Genomic DNA, 14,721 nt, shown 5'->3' with positions numbered 1-14,721 from the left:
CAGGAGTCATGCACATGGTAACCTGTGTCCAATACTGCGGTTTATTTTCTGCTAATGGCGTAGCATCAATACCCCTAAGAGGGATAGGATTTTCTAATGGTTCAAGAATAAAACCACAGCGCTTAGCAAATGAGAGATCCATAAGACTCAGGGCAGCACCTGAATCTACAAACGCCATGACAGGATAAGATGACAGTGAGCAAATCAAAGTTACAGACAGAATAAACTTAGGATGCAAATTACCAACGGTGACAGGACTAACAACCTTAGATATACGTTTAGAGCATGCTGAGATAACATGTGTAGAATCACCACAGTAGTAGCACAAGCCATTCCGGCGTCTATGAATTTTCCTCTCATTTCTAGTCAGGATTCTATCACATTGCATCAAATCAGGTGTCCGTTCAGACAACACCATGAGGGAATTTGCGGTTTTTCTATCACATTGCATCACATCAGGTGTCTGTTCAGACAACAACATGAGGGAATTTGCGGTTTTGCGCTCCCGCAACCGCCGGTCAATTTGAATAGCCAGGGACATGGTATCATTCAGACCTGTGGGAATGGGAAAACCCACCATAACATTCTTAATGGCCTCAGAAAGGCCATTTCTAAAATTAGCGGCCAGTGCACACTCGTTCCAATGTGTCAGCACGGACCATTTCCGAAATTTTTGGCAATACACCTCAGCCTCGTCCTGGCCCTGAGACATAGCCAGCAAGGCTTTCTCTGCCTGAATCTCAAGATTGGGTTCCTCATAAAGTAAACCGAGCGCCAGAAAAAACGCATCAATATCAGCCAATGCCGGATCTCCTGGCGCCAACGAAAAAGCCCAATCTTGAGGGTCACCCTGTAAGAATGAAATAACAATTTTTACTTGTTGAGCAGAGTCTCCAGACGAACAAGGTTTCAGGGACAAAAACAATTTACAATTATTCCTGAAATTCCTAAACTTAAATCGGTCTCCTGAAAACAGTTCAGGAATCGGAATCTTGGGTTCAGACCTAGGATTTCTGGTAACATAATCTTGTATACCCTGCACATGAGCGGCAAGCTGGTCCACACTTGTAATCAAGGTCTGGACATTCATGTCTGCAGCAAGCTTAAGCCACTCTGAGGTAAAGGGGAAAAGAAAAAAAAAAATGAGAGAGGGAAAAAAAAAAACTCAAAATTTTCTTTCTTATAATCCCACTTCTGCAATGCATTAAACATTTAATACTGGCCTGGCATACTGTTATGACCCCAGTGGACAGGGTCTCAGAGGAACGTGTAAGTCTGCGAGATTCAAAAATCCAGCTCATAGGGCTGTGGTAACTGGGTTGACCAAATAGCTACTCCTAACGCCAACACTAGAAGTAGCCGGGGATCATGCCTACGGTGATCGCTAGATGACTCGCGCCAGCCGGAGAATCTAACTACCCCTAGGAGAAGAAAACAAAGACCTCTCTTGCCTCCAGAGAAAGGGACCCCAAAGCAAGATACAAGCCCCCCACAAATAATAACGGTGAGGTAAGAGGAAATGACAAACACAGAAATGAACCAGGTTCAGCAAAGAGAGGCCAGCTTACTAATAGCAGAATATAGCAAGATAACTTATCTGGTCAACAAAAACCCTATAAAAATCCACGCTGGATATTCAAGAACCCCCGAACCGTCTAACGGTCCGGGGGGAGAACACCAGCCCCCTAGAGCTTCCAGCAAAGGTCAGGATACAGATTGGAACAAGCTGGACAAAAATACCAAACTAAACAAAAGCAAAAAGCAAGGAAGCAGACTTAGCTTGAAATACAGGAACCAGGATCATAGGACAAGAGCACAACAGATTAGCTCTGATTTCAACGATGCCAGGCATTGAACTGAAGGTCCAGGGAGCTTATATAGCAACGCCCCTGAACTAACGGCCCAGGTGAGGATATAGGAAAAGACAGAAGCTCCAGAGTCAAATCACTAATGACCACTAGAGGGAGCAAAAAGCAAAATCACAACATGTACCCTCTGCGCACGGACAGCCGTCGTCACACCTAGCCGGGCCAGGATCTCAACTTTCAGCTTCTCAAAGTCCTGAGCGACTTCCGGGTCCAAGTCATGGTAAGCTTTTTGGGCCTCGCCGGAGAGAAACGGAGCAATCAAATCGGCCCATCGTGCCTTCGGCCACTTCTCCCTCAGCGCCGTCCGCTCAAACGTTGTCAGGTATGCTTCGACGTCATCTTCTGCAGTCAACTTTTGCCAGTACCGACTCACATGGATCCTTCTGGACTCTGCTTCCGGGTCTACCTCAGGCATGCTCACCAGGCACTGCGCCACCTGTTGGAGAAGCTGGCGGTCTGCAACCGTCATGTCCAATAACTCCTTCAGCTGTGCGGCCATCAAGCGATTAGCTTCATGCTGTGCGGCAGTGGCCTGCTGCTGTACGGCAGTGGACTGTACTAGGGCTTTCACCACGTCTTCCATACTGTCGCCTGTGCCATGTGATGCCCGCGTTCTCCACCACAATGTGACAAAACACTCCGGGATCGCCTTTGCTGGGGTCAAAGGTCACGTGGTTTGTGCATTGAACTCTGAGGCGACAGCAGGTTTCCAAGTTAACTGACCTCAGGTCAGGTTTATTAAAGTGAAAGCAAATACAGAAAACAAAACATAAAAATAAATCCTAGCCTGTCCGGCGCTAACTAAACAAATACGTTGCTATCTAACAACTGGGGGGGCTTCTCCCTCCCAGCTAACATTACACAGATCATGAGCAGAGCTCTCACTCACGTTTGTCTCACACAGACAGGCATTCTGTGTGCCCCAGGCTGACACCTGAAACCTCCAGCTGGTCAGCCTTTATTCCTGCACTTATTAACCCCTCGGTATCCTGAAGATACTGAGCGGCCTAATTCACATAGGACAAATACCTGGGCGAGATATACCTGCCCCCGACTACCAGACCGACATGACTCTTACAGTACTTACATTGAGTTGCGGTGAGGCGCCCTCTGGTAGATGAACTCATATGAACTCGAGCGTGGGAACTTTTCCAAGGCTCCAGTTCATGAGTTCATCCACCAGAGGGCGCCTCACCGCAACTCAATGTAAGTACAGATCACCCAGCTTTCCTTTCAGCACCCGGGGTTACAGGCACGAGCGAGTGCTTTAGCACAGCTCCTGCCTGTAAAATGAGTTAACCCCTTCAGATGGATTTACTTCGTGGGACCTGACAGTTCATCAGAAGGTATGTATATTGTTGGTTTATTATTTTGCCAAGCGAGGGTCTTCTGGTGGATTGAGAGAGCAATAAAATACTAAAACAACCTGTGTGTTTATTTCATTAAAATACTTTTTAATAATGTGTGTGTGTTTTTTAACCCTTTCATACAATTGGATTAATAATGGATAGGTGTCATAATTGACGCCTCTCCATTATTAATCTGGCTTAATGTCACCTTACAATAGCAAGGTGGCATTAACCCTTCATTACCCCATATCCCACCGCTACACGGGAGTGGGAAGAGTGGCCAAGTGCCAGAATAGGCGCATCTTCCAGATGTGCCTTTTCTGGGGTGGCTGGGGGCAGATGTTTGTAGCCAGGTGGGGCCAATAACCATGGTACCTCCCTAGGCTATTAATATCTGCCGTCAGTCACTGGCTTTACCACTCTGGCGGAGAAAATTGCGCGGGAGCCCACGCCAATTTGTTCCGCCATTTAACCCTTTATTTTAGCAGCTACAGCACCCAAATTTTGCACATACACACTACTAACATTAGTAGTGTGGAATATGCAAAAAAAAGGGGGATATGAGATGGTTTACTGTATGTAAACCATGTCTCATATCATGTCTGGTTTGGGAAGGAGAAATGAAAAGCCGGCAATTGAATTACCGGCTTTTCACTAACACCGGTGCGTATTTCTCGCAAGTCACACTGCTGGTCCGTGTGGAATCCGTATTTTTCTCGCCCCCATAGACTTTCATTGGCGATTTTTTTGCGCAATACGGTGACAAACGCAGCATGCTGCGATTTTCTACGGCCGTACAAGACCGTATATTACGGATGTGTAATATACGGCAGATAGGAGCTGGGACATAGGGAATCATTGGGCCGTCTGTAATGCGAATTTTACGGACGTAGTTTATGCGCTCATACGTCCGTAAAACTCGCTAGTGTGAGGCCGGCCTTAAAGTTCAATTCACATAAATGCATATAACTTCAGTGGATATTATCAGTGACCAGTTTACACCAGTTCAAAGCAATACATATCACATGGCTTTAGATTTGCGGTCCCTAAACAGGCCAGACTTCCCTTGTCCAGTTTCCCTGGGTGACCGCACGCCATCTCACAGTCTCTATACGTCTCCTTACACACAGCCTCATATGTTGCAGACACTACACACGCCAGCCCTCCTCTGACTAGTTCTCGTGGGTGTCCTGCATCGCTGTATCACAGTCTCTTTACAGAATCTTTACTCACACAGTCGTACACAGTTCAGGATATCCTCCGGATAGCAGCCGGGCACCATATCCACCTGTTTGCAATCGTTGCACATGCTAGTCATCTTTCGGGCACAGGACATCCACCTCCAGGCACAGGACTGTCCACATCCGACTCCTTCGGGCACAGGATATCCACCTCCGGGCACAGGACTGTCCACATCCGAGACCAGTATCATGGACGACTTGCATCTCTGTGTACGCTGCGGGTGCCAGGCTATTCAGCTGCCCTGGGTGCTGCCTCTGCTGGCCTGTGCCTCCATGCCCTCTGCAGACCAGCACACACCAGACTGACACTGACGTGCATCTCGCACACCTGACCTGCCACCTGCCACACCCATACCTCTTACTGCAGGGTTTTTAAACACGCACAAACCTGTGGTCTTCAGCCACCTGGACAACCCGGACCGGAAATCCGTGACTCTCATGCACACCTATGGACTTCATCCATCTGCATGCACATTCTGGTGAGAACAAACAGCGCCCCCTAGCTGTATCAGAGGCCACAGCCTCACAGTATGTTTGATTTTATTTTTATTGTTTTATTTTGAAAGGGGGGTGTTTTGAACTGTTATTTTTTTAATATATATTTAAAAACATTTTTTTTTACTTTTGGCATGCTTCAATAGTCTCCATAGAAGACTAGAAGCTGCTACAACCCGATCGGCTCTGCTACATAGAGCCGATGTTCAGATCGCCTCTATATAGCAGATTTACTCACTTGCTATGACCGTCGAGCACTGGGTGGCGCTCCTGGGTGGCGCTCACAGCAAGCCGGCACCGACAACCATAGAGGTCTCCAGGAGACCTCAGGTTGTCATGCCAACACACTGGTGACCCACGATTACGTGACAGGGGTCACCGGCATGCGATTAACGGAAGCGCAATTTAAATGCTGCTGTCAGAGTTTTATAGCGGCATTTAACTGGTTAATAGCCGCAGGTGGATCGCGATTCCACCAGTGGCTATTGCAGGTGGCACATGTCAGCTGTTCAAAAGAGCTGACATGTCCCCGGAAAGATGTGGGCTCACCACCGGAGCCCACATCAAAGGGAGGGAGTCCGACATCTGCGTAAATGTTATGATAAATTTATGATAAATATGGGAAGGGAATAGAGGAAAAAGTTAATAGGGGTTGGGATCGGGAAATGGAATTGGCGATTATTTATTGGAGGAGGAATGAGGACATGTGAATAAGGGAGATAAGAGTAATTTTGACAAAGTGTGCCCAAACTTTTACGTGCCACTATACAACCCACAAAAATAGACCCCCCCCCCCAAAAAAAAATCAATAGTTAGGAATAAGATACAAATGTGCTAAAAGGCATACAGACTGAAAAAGATGTCCCACAGTTTGTAAAGAATGCCAATGTATAACATATAATACCAATATCTATAAGTACATAAAAAATCATTAAATAATAATACCCCTAAAGTGCAAGTACATGACATATAGCAAAACAATGTATTGCATAACTAGCAAAATAGCGAGACCACATATATTGGAAATAAAGTGATAAATGTGTATATATAGCTGACCAAGGGATGCATGTGGAGGCAAGCAGCTTCCTCAGGGGAATGTTTGAGGTGCAGAGAGGCAATCACATAAATATAACCTATCTTAACAAAAAAAGACTAATTCAAAATTGATAAGCTATGAACCCTATAATCAGTGTCGTGAGACTCATAAAATTACAAGCAATAACATCCTCTTATAATTCGCTGGTTTAATACAAAAAAAAAGAACAAGTATCCAGAACATGGATGCAGAACTGCAAATTTTACGGATCTAGATATTATACATCAGACATTATAATATTGTCGAAACATGCAGAAATCATAACATGTCTCTAGAAGGCATATAATGCCAATTATGATACAATATTTGTTTTCAGACTACCGGTATATATGGTAGATAATAGCAATGTCGTGCTATACTTGAACATATATACAAAAAGAATATGGCAACACAGAAGGTATGTTTAAATGTCCACATGGGTACAGAAACAAATGTGCACATGCGTGGATAGAAGACCACCTAAATAAAAAAGTTTGACCCCACCAGGTCAAAGCTATTGAGTACAGCGCTTTACATGCCAGCTATACATGTAACGCCACATTACAGTAGTGTAATAATATTGATAGAAAGATGTTAAATAAAGAAGAACTCTGGGATGATAATATGGCGATATATCGACTGTTCCATACATGACTCAGGATATAAGAAGGCCAAAAAGATTCTGGATGGTGCCTGTAAGGGACAAATGCACCAAATTAAACTCAGGTGCAAGGTAAATGCCCAAACAAGACTAGTACTATAGTTCATCTCGAGCACGACAAAGATATATCACCCCAAACCCAATGCTTTTGTATATGGATAAGAGTCGACCTGTGTATAACCCAAACAAACAACATAGAAGTCAAAGAAGGGTGTGTGCGTGTGTGTGTGTATATATATATATATATATATATATATATATATATATATATATATATATATATATATATATATACTAGATGGCAGCCCGATTCTAAAGAATCGGGAGTCTAGAATCCATATATACTTTATTTATTCAAATGTAAGAATAATACAATTAATATATAATAGTAAGAAAGAACAAAAAATGGCTGCACTCACCAGCTCTTGACAATTCTTGACAGTACGGCACATTTCTGATTGGTTGCCGCCTGCCGCGAGCGACCAATCAGAAAAGTGCCGCGCACCACGAAGGCATATATCTTTGTCCACCCTGAGCGGGTGTAGGACGCTGGTGACGTCACTTATCTCCGGACATTATCTCCGGACAAAGCCACGGAAGTTGGCACAAATTGCCGGAAGTAGTATTCTAGGCAATTATATATTAGATTTTAATGTTATCAGTGTTTACCTTTGAACGTTTATATTGTATTGTCCTGTCACCAGCCATGTGTACGATTATCGGCCGAAAGCCTCTCTGGAACCAATAATCACCCCATGTAAAGGTATCTTTATAAGTTAAAGATTCAGAATACTATGACTTTTATCATATCCTGAACAGTCAAGTTTTTTATGAACCGTTAAGGTTTTCTGGTTGAAGTAAAAAAAACTCTGAGTGTTTACAGTTTGAAACCATAAAATGTTGAAAAATTATGTCATTCTTGAGTATATCACTCAATGGTGCTCATAAACGTGTCAAATTTGATCTATAATATACTTTAATATACGTTACTTTAATCTTTAATATACTTAAGAACAGGGCCCCAGACATCACACAGGGGGTCTGAAACACCGCACAGTGGTCCAAAATATCGCTGTGCTCTGCCTGGGGCCCCATATGCTGCCTGGGGCCCCTGTGCTCTGCCTGGGGCCCCATATGCTGCCTGGGGCCCCTGTGCTCTGCCTGGGGCCCCTGTGCTCTGCCTGGGGCCCCATGTTCTGCCTGGGGCCCCTGTGCTCTACCTGGGACCACTGTGCTCTGCCTGGGGCCCCATATGCTGCCTGGGGCCCCTGTGCTCTGCCTGGGGCCCCTGTGCTCTGCCTGGGGCCCCATGTTCTGCCTGGGGCCACTGTGCTCTGCCTGGGGCCCCATAGGCTGCCTGGGGCCCCTGTGCTCTGCCTGGGACCACTGTGCTCTGCCTGGGGCCCCATATGCTGCCTGGGGCCCCTGTGCTCTGCCTGGGGCCACTGTGCTCTGCCTGGGGCCCCATATGCTGCCTGGGGCCCCTGTGCTCTGCCTGGGGCCCCATATGCTGCCTGGGGCCCCTGTGCTCTGCCTGGGGCCCCATGTTCTGCCTGGGGCCACTGTGCTCTGCCTGGGGCCCCATAAGCTGCCTGGGGCCCCTGTGCTCTGCCTGGGGCCCCATGTTCTGCCTGGGGCCACTGTGCTCTGCCTGGGGCCCCATATGCTGCCTGGGGCCCCTGTGCTCTGCCTGGGGCAACTGTGCTCTGCCTGGGGCCCCATAGGCTGCCTGGGGCCCCTGTGCTCTGCCTGGGACCACTGTGCTCTGCCTGGGGCCCCATATGCTGCCTGGAGCCCCTGTGCTCTGCCTGGGGCCACTGTGCTCTGCCTGGGGCCCCATAGGCTGCCTGGGGCCCCTGTGCTCTGCCTGGGACCACTGTGCTCTGCCTGGGGCCCCATATGCTGCCTGGGGCCCCTGTGCTCTGCCTGGGTGTAGGACACTGGTGACGTCACTTATCTCCGGACATTAGCTCCGGACATTAGCTCCGGACATTAGCTCCGGACATTAGCTCCGGACAAAGCCACGGAAGTTGGCACAAATTGCAGGAAGTAGTATTCTAGGCAATTATATATTAGATGGGCATTTCCTGAAGGAAATACATGGTGCTTGAACAGCGCTACCAGCTTTACAGCAGCACTTTTCACACACGGGACTGGGGGGCGCGCTTACTTTTGCACCCGGGGCCGGGGGCGCGCTTACTTTTGCACCCGGGGGCGCACTTACTTTTGCACCCGGAGGCGCACTTACTTTTGCACCCTGGGGCGCACTTACTTTTGCACCCGGGGGCGCACTTACTTTTGCACCCTGGGGCGCACTTATTTTTGCACCCGGGGGCGCACTTACTTTTGCACCCGGGGGCGCACTTACTTTTGGGGCCGCACTTACTTTTGGTGGGCGGGGCTCCTCGGCCTCCGATTCGGTTGGTGGGGCCCCTCGTCCTCCGATTTGGTGAGTGGGGACCCTCGGCCTCCGATTTGGTGGGCGGGGACCGGCCTCCGATTTGGTGGGCGGGGACCCTCGGCCTCCGATTTGGTGGGCGGGGACCCTCGGCCTCCGATTTGGTGGGCGGGGACCCTCGGCCTCCGATTTGGTGGGCGGGGACCCTCGGCCTCCGATTTGGTGGGCGGGGTGCCTCTGCCTCCGATTTGGTGGGTGGGGACCCTCGGCCTCCGCTTTGGTGGGCGGGGACCCTCGGCCTCCGCTTTGGTGGGCGGGGACCCTCGGCCTCCGCTTTGGTGGGCGGGGACCCTCGGCCTCCGCTTTGGTGGGCGGGGACCCTCGGCCTCCGATTTGGTGGGCGGGGACCCTCGGCCTCCGATTTGGTGGGCGGGGACCCTCGGCCTCCGATGTGGTGGTCGGGGACCCTCGGCCTCCGCTTTGGTGGGCGGGGCCGGGCCCCTCGGCCTTCGATTTGGTGGGCGGGGCTCCTCGGCCTCCGATTTGGTTGGCGGGGCCCCTCGGCCTCCGATTTGGTGTGTGCTCTGCCTGGGGCCACTGTGCTCTGCCTGGGGCCCCATATGCTGCCTGGGGCCCCTGTGCTCTGCCTGAGGCCCCATATGCTGCCTGGGGCCCCTGTGCTCTGCCTGGGGCCATTGTGCTCTGCCTGGGTGTAGGACACTGGTGACGTCACTTATCTCCGGACATTAGCTCCGGACAAAGCCACGGAAGTTGGCACAAATTGCCGGAAGTAGTATTCTAGGCAATTATATATTAGATTTTAATGTTATCAGTGTTTACCTTTGAACGTTTATATTGTATTGTCCTGTCACCAGCCATGTGTACGATTATCAGCCGAAAGCCTCTCTGGAACCAATAATCACCCCATGTAAAGGTATCTTTATAAGTTAAAGATTCAGAATACTATGACTTTTATCATATCCTGAACAGTCAAGTTTTTTATGAACCGTTAAGGTTTTCTGGTTGAAGTAAAAAAAACTCTGAGTGTTTACAGTTTGAAACCATAAAATGTTGAAAAATTATGTCATTCTTGAGTATATCACTCAATGGTGCTCATAAACGTGTCAAATTTGATCTATAATATACTTTAATATACGTTACTTTAATCTTTAATATACTTAAGAACAGGGCCCCAGACATCACACAGGGGGTCTGAAACACAGCACAGTGGTCCAAAATATCGCTGTGCTCTGCCTGGGGCCCCATATGCTGCCTGGGGCCCCTGTGCTCTGCCTGGGGCCCCATATGCTGCCTGGGGCCCCTGTGCTCTGCCTGGGCCCCTGTGCTCTGCCTGGGGCCCCATGTTCTGCCTGGGGCCCCTGTGCTCTGCCTGGGGCCACTGTGCTCTGCCTGGGGCTCCATATGCTGCCTGGGGCCCCATATGCTGCCTGGGGCCCCATATGCTCTGCCTGGGGCCCCTGTGCTCTGCCTGGGGCCCCATGTTCTGCCTGGGGCCACTGTGCTCTGCCTGGGGCCACTGTGCTCTGCCTGGGGCCACTGTGCTCTGCCTGGGACCACTGTGCTCTGCCTGGGGCCCCATATGCTGCCTGGGGCCCCTGTGCTCTGCCTGGGGCCACTGTGCTCTGCCTGGGGCCCCATATGCTGCCTGGGGCCCCTGTGCTCTGCCTGGGGCCCCATATGCTGCCTAGGGCCCCATATGCTGCCTGGGGCCCCTGTGCTCTGCCTGGGGCCCCTGTGCTCTGCCTGGGGCCCCATGCTCTGCCTGGGGCCACTGTGCTCTGCCTGGGGCCACTGTGCTCTGCCTGGTGCCACTGTGCTCTGCCTGGGGCCCCATATGCTGCCTGGGGCCCCTGTGCTCTGCCTGGGGCCCCATATGCTGCCTGGGGCCCCTGTGCTCTGCCTGGGGCCACTGTGCTCTGCCTGGGGCCCCATAGGCTGCCTGGGGCCCCTGTGCTCTGCCTGGGACCACTGTGCTCTGCCTGGGGCCCCATATGCTGCCTGGGGCCCCTGTGCTCTGCCTGGGGCCACTGTGCTCTGCCTGGGGCCCCATATGCTGCCTGGGGCCCCTGTGCTCTGCCTGGGTGTAGGACACTGGTGACGTCACTTATCTCCGGATATTAGCTCCGGACATTAGCTCCGGACATTAGCTCCGGACAAAGCCACGGAAGTTGGCACAAATTGCCGGAAGTAGTATTCTAGGCAATTATATATTAGATATATATATATATATATATATATATATATATATATATATATATATATATATACATACATACATATATACATACTAGCTGTTTCCAGCCAGCTAACGCTCGGCATGCTCATTGCTATCTAATTAACGCTGCTAGTGATTAAACTAAGGTAAATAATGACAACATTCAATAGCGCTTACGCAGGTGGTAAAAATGAAGTTAATAACAATAATAATTAAAATTCAGAATAATACTAATACATTTTATTCACAGTGTAAAATCAAAAGAAAACTGGATTCGTGTGGTAATGTGTGGGGATGCAGCCTCATGTGGTAATGTGTGAGGACGGAGCCTCGTGTGGTAATGTGTGGGGACGGAGCCTCGTGTGGTAATGTGTGGGGACGGAGCCTCGTGTGGTAATGTGTGGGGACGGAGCCTCATGTGGTAATGTGTGAGGACGGAGCCTCGTGTGGTAATGTTTGGGTTCGGAGCCTCGTGTGGTAATGTGGGGGGACGTAACCTCGTGTGGTAATGTGGGGGGGCGGGATTATGTGTGGTTATATGGTGGGGGCGGGATTGTGTGTGGTAATGTGGTGGGGGGCAGGATTATGTGTGGTAATGTGGTGGGGGGGCGGGATTATGTGTGGTAATGTGGTGTGGGGCCGGATTATGTGTGGTAATGTGGTGTGGGGCCGGATTATGTGTGGTAATGTGGTGGGGGGCGGGATTATGTGTGGTAATGTGGTGAGGGCGGAGCTACTGTGCAGGGGGCAGGATTATCTGTGGTAATGTGCTGGGGGGCGGGATTATGTGTGGTAATGTAGTGGGGGCGGGATTATGTGTGGAAATGTGGGGGGGCGGGATTGTGTGGTGATGGGGTGGGAGGCGGAGCTACTGTGCAGGGGGCGGGATTATCTGTGGTAATGTGGTGGGGGGCGAGATTGTGTGTGGTAATGTGGTGGGGGCGGGATTGTGTGTGGTAATGTGGTGGGGGCAGGATTGTGTGTGGTAATGTGGGGGGGCGGGATCGTGTGTGGTAATGTGGTGGGGGGGCGGGATTGTGTGTGGTAATGTGGTGGGGGGGCGGGATTGTGTGTGGTAATGTGGTGGGGGTGGGATTATGTGTGGTAATGTGGGGGGGCGGAATTATGTGTGGTGATGGGGTGGGAGGCAGAGCTACTGTGCAGGGGGCGGGATTATCTGTGGTAATGTGGTGGGGGGGGCGGGATTGTGTGTGGTATTCTGGTGGGGGGCAGGATTATGTGTGGTAATGTGGTGGGGTGCAGGGTTGTGTGTGGTAATGTGGGGGGCGGGATTGTGTGTGGTAATGTAATAAGATTATGCTAATGTTCTATGGAGACCGATGACATGAGTCAGAATGACGACAAACACTGTATATCACAGTTCAAGATATATATATATTGTAGGAAGATGAACTTCAGATAACTGATGCAAACTGCAGCTTTACAGATAAGCAAGTAAACAGTCTCAAGAATATGCAGATATTAGAAGTACAGACCGAGGGTGCAAGTACAAGTCCAGCAATGCAGTATCCAGAGGTCAGAGCCTGGGCTGGCTCCTAGCAGAGGGGCAGACCGTAGCAGAGGTGGGTGCAGAGCAGGTGAAGAGTAACAGAGTCTTTCCGGTGGTACGTAGATCCAGAAGCAAGCGGGGTATCCCGAGGAGTAGAAGAACAAGCAGGTTGCAAGTCCTTGAGCTTGGCAGCAAGTGAGATACAAGATACACAAGCAAGGTATAGTGTGCAGAGTTCCTTTATATATGCAGCAGACAAGGAAACAAGGAGTATCAGACAGGAAACAAGATGGCCCCCATGAAGCCAGCCACTCCATCTTGGGTAAGGGCAGAATCCAACAGAACTAAGGGCAAGAACAGACAAAAACAGGTATGCAGTCTCAGTCCTTACAGGTAATGTGGTGGAGGGGCGGGATTATGTGTGGTAATGTGGTGGGGGGGCGGGATTGTGTGGTAATGTGGGGGGCGGGATTATGTGTGGTAATGTGGTGGGGGGCGGGATTATGTGTGGTAATGTGGTGGGGGGGCGGTATTGTGTGGTAATGTGGTGGGAGGCGGGATTATGTGTGGTAATGTGAGGGCAGAGCTACTGTGCAGGGGGCAGGATTATCTGTGGTAATGTGGTGGGGGGGCGGGATTATGTGTGGTAATGTGGTGGGGGCGGGATTATGTGTGATAATGTGGGGGGGCGGGATTATGTGTGGTAATGTGAGGGCAGAGCTACTGTGCAGGGGGCAGGATTATCTGTGGTAATGTGGTGGGGGGGCGGGATTATGTGTGGTAATGTGGTGGGGGCGGGATTATGTGTGGTAATGTGGGGGGGCGGGATTATGTGTGGTGATGGGGTGGGAGGCGGAGCTACTGTGCAGGGGGCGGGATTATCTGTGGTAATGTGGTGGGGGGCGGGATTGTGTGTGGTAATGTGGTGGGGGGTGGGATTGTGTGTGGTAATGTGCTGGGGGGACGGGATTGTGTGTGGTAATGTGGTGGGGGGCGGGATTATGTGTGGTAATGTGGTGGGGGCGGGATTGTGTGGTAATGTGGTGGGGGCGGGATTATGTGTGGTAATGTGGTGGGGCGGAGCTACTGTGCAGGGGGCAGGATTATCTGTGGTAATGTGGTGGGGGGCGGGATTATGTGTGGTAATGTGGTGGGGGCGGGATTATGTGTGGTAATGTGGGGGGGCGGGATTATGTGTGGTGATGGGGTGGGAGGTGGAGCTACTGTGCAAGGGGCGGGATTATCTGTGGTAATGTGGTGGGGGGCGGGATTGTATGTGGTGGGGGGGCGGGATTGTGTGGTAATGTGGTGAGGGCGGAGCTACTGTGCATTGGGCAGGATTATCTGTGGTAATGTGGTGGGGGGCGGGATTATGTGTGGTAATGTGGTGGGGGCGGGATTATGTGTGGTAATGAGGGGGGGCGGGATTGTGTGTGGTAATCTGGTGGGAGGGTGGGATTGTGTGTGGTAATGCGGTGGGGGCAGGATTATGTGTGGTTATGTGGTGGGGGGCAGGATTGTGTGTGGTAATGTGGGGGGGCAGGATTGTGTGTGGTAATGTGGTGGGGGGTGGGATTTTGTGTGGTAATGCGGTGGGGGCAGGATTATGTGTGTGTTGTTATGTGGTGGGGGGCAGGGTTGTGTGTGGTAATGTGGGGGGGCAGGACTGTGTGGTAATGTAGTGGGGGGTGGGATTGTGTGTGGTAATGTGGTGGGGGGCGGGATTGTGTGTGGTAATGTGGTGGTGGGCGGGATTGTGTGTAGTAATGTGTTGGGGGGTGGGATTGTGTGGGGTAATGTGGTGGGGGGCAGGATTGTGTGTGGTAATGTGGTGGAGGGGCGGGATTATTTGTAATAATGGGGTGGGGGGCGGGATTGTGTGTGGTAA

The 14,721-nt window shown here is 50.5% G+C and overlaps 1 long non-coding RNA gene across 1 annotated transcript in view; it reads right to left on the bottom strand.

Moving 5' to 3' along the window:
- Positions 1-13,076, bottom strand: part of LOC143775562 (uncharacterized) — a 133,189-nt gene extending 120,113 nt beyond the window's left edge. The window contains exon 1 of the long non-coding RNA XR_013215668.1: positions 12,820-13,076. This is a non-coding gene — a long non-coding RNA (uncharacterized LOC143775562). The remainder of the gene's footprint in view (positions 1-12,819) is intronic.
- Positions 13,077-14,721: the final 1,645 nt, after the last annotated feature.

The sequence above is a fragment of the Ranitomeya variabilis genome, chromosome 5, assembly GCF_051348905.1.
Source record: "Ranitomeya variabilis isolate aRanVar5 chromosome 5, aRanVar5.hap1, whole genome shotgun sequence".
Classification (NCBI taxonomy): domain Eukaryota; kingdom Metazoa; phylum Chordata; class Amphibia; order Anura; family Dendrobatidae; genus Ranitomeya; species Ranitomeya variabilis.
This window is presented reverse-complemented; position numbering and strand designations above follow the sequence as displayed.